Source organism: Condylura cristata, unplaced genomic scaffold (assembly GCF_000260355.1).
Source record: "Condylura cristata isolate star-nosed mole 26May11 unplaced genomic scaffold, ConCri1.0 scaffold00024, whole genome shotgun sequence".
NCBI lineage: Eukaryota > Metazoa > Chordata > Mammalia > Eulipotyphla > Talpidae > Condylura > Condylura cristata.
Genome location: NW_004567125.1, coordinates 34,655,497 through 34,658,040, shown reverse-complemented (window position 1 = coordinate 34,658,040; position 2,544 = coordinate 34,655,497). Strand labels below are relative to the sequence as shown.

At 44.3% G+C, this 2,544-nt stretch overlaps 1 pseudogene; it reads left to right on the top strand.

Annotated features, from left to right (window-relative positions):
* The first annotated feature begins 616 nt into the window (after nt 1–616).
* LOC101636375 lies at nt 617–1,205 on the top strand (annotated as a pseudogene).
* Nucleotides 1,206–2,544: the final 1,339 nt, after the last annotated feature.

Below are 2,544 nucleotides of genomic sequence, written 5' to 3'. Positions count from 1 at the left end.
GCCTGTTCTGCTCCCCACTTTGTCTCTGGTGAATCCTCTCACTGCCCCTGCACCTCTGGCCTGTATCCCAGTTCTGTATGAATAAATAAATTTTAAAAAAGTTATATGCGGATTTTTAAAAGATTTATTTATTTATGCATACAGGTCTACAGGCCAGAGGGTGCAGGGGTGGTGAGAGTATTCACTAAAGACAGAGTAGGGAGCAGCACAGGCAGATCGACTAAAACACACTGCTGAGGGGAGCAGCTGGTGACATAGGAGAGGTCTGCTGTGCCATGTGGGTCACCTCCATGACAGGGAAGTCAACTCCTGCTGAAGTGGCTGCGGCTAGCTTCCTAGTGCTGCGTTTTAACCCAATGCACCACCAGGGAGGGCCCAGGTATAACTTTTTACTCCCCCAAGGAGTTGAACAAGGAGCCTTACCAATAGGACAGTGGGTGAGCACATGTTTTGTATAATGTCTGTATTATGTACTATATTTTACAATAAAGTGAACTAGAGAAAGTTATTAAGAAGACCGCAATGTAGCTGGCAAGTCACTAAGTGGTAGAATGATGTTAGAGGCAGGGCTGAGAGAGAAGCAGTTTCTGGGCTTTCCTGGGCCACCCTCCTCCTGATGAAGGCAGTGGCTTCAAAATTCCTGCACCCAGTCATCCTTGGACTTCCCCCTTGGGCAAGGGCACCATGTGCTAGAATATCAACCAAAACTCTTGTCTTCAGCATCTCACTAGTGGCCACTTAAGGGAGAACATCAAGCTAACGTGGAAATTGGTAATATGGCAAAGTGAAAGAAAGGTGTTTTGATTCCAGATCACACATCTAATGATATTGGAGCTAGATAATTGGCATGGTCACCATCAGTTACCCAATGGTTTTCCTAGGATATTAGATCAGGTTGAAATCCTGGACAAAATCTGTGATTTGGATCTAGAAATGCTCAAAGATCTTCCCAGTTGATGCTGAATTCACCCTCTTAGTGGGAGGGTATACAATATTGGCTTCTCATATGCATGTATTGATGGCATCATGGGGGAGTCATTAATCCTGCAGGAGAATGACAAACCTGAAGCAGTTGCTGCCAGGTTAAGACAGTACAAGGATGTTGCAAAGTCAGTCACTGAAGTATACAAGAACTATGGAATACTCCACCAATTCGGAGGGATAAAGCCAACAAAATCTGGCCCTATGTTTACATAATTTTCTAGAGAAAGAGCACACCTTTTGAGTCCAAAGAAATTTAGAGTCTTCTCAGTGAGAGAACCAGGAAGATGTCATTCATTTAATTGTGTGTGTAGTGTGCTGTTCTCCAACTAGAAGCTAGCTGAGATAGCTTGCAGTGTCTTTTCTAGTTTTAATGGGAAACTGATATGAAAACTAGTGAGTAGAAAGAGTTGAGAAGAGGTTTTCCTCACCTTTCCAAAAGGAGGGTCACCTACACTTGTTTAAGGTATCTCTGCACAGGTCTCAAGCCCCTTACAGGAAAAGCAAGCATTAGATGGATTTCAGTGTAGCCCGAACTCTAGCTGAGTTTGGACTGTCATATTGTTGCCATGCTAGCTGTTTTATGTGTGATGGTGGTGGTGTCTCGTTATCCCTATCCCCCAAAGGCTGCTGACCCTTGCCAACAGAAGACAGAGGAGGTCAAGGCTGTACAACTAGTCTGTCCCAGATTCTCATGTGTCTCCCCCTGGTGACATGAGATTGATGGCATTTACTTTCAGTGGTCACATCTCTGGCCTTGAGTGGCTGTGCCCACAATTAATTTTTTTGTTAGGAGTGACACCTTTTCTGTATCCATATTCCAGAGACTCTCTCCTTTTGAAACTTGCACTCCCTTGTTTATTGCAGCACTACATACAATAACCAACCTATGGAAATAATCTCAGCCGCCCAGAACAGGTGAGTAGATCTAGAAGATGTGGTAAATACATACCCTGTGGAATATTACTCAATGATCAAATAAGAAACGTGCTAATTGTGGCACTATGGATGGAACTGACAGGGATTATGTTAAGTGAAATAAACCAGAAGGAGAAAGATAAATACCTGATGGTGTCACTTATTTGTGGAATGTAGAGAAACCAAAGAAAGTGTCAAAGGCAAACTTTAAGACCAACCATTGAAAACTGACTGTGCATCTGAGGTATGCAGAGGGGAGAGGGCGGCGAGAACAGGATAGGGAGAGAGCTGGGCTGTGGATGGAGGACTAGGGAAGCCTCAGTGCTCAGTGGTTAGTGACCTGCCTGAGGGGAAAAATCCTAGCTTTCCCTAACAAGGATTTATATCAATTATCCATCAACTAAAAACATTTTTTAAAGGCTTATTTATTTATGCATACAGGAACTGGGGTACAGGCCAGAGGTAAGGGGGCAGGGGTTTGGCATTGAGAGGGTTCACCAAAGACAGTTGGGAGTAGAACAGGCAGATGACTGAAATACATTGTTAAGGGGAACAGCAAGTGAGTCAGGAGAGGTCACTGCACAATGTGGGTCACCTCCGTGGTCAGAGAAGGAACTTGTGCTGCAGTGGCTGTGGATAGCTTCA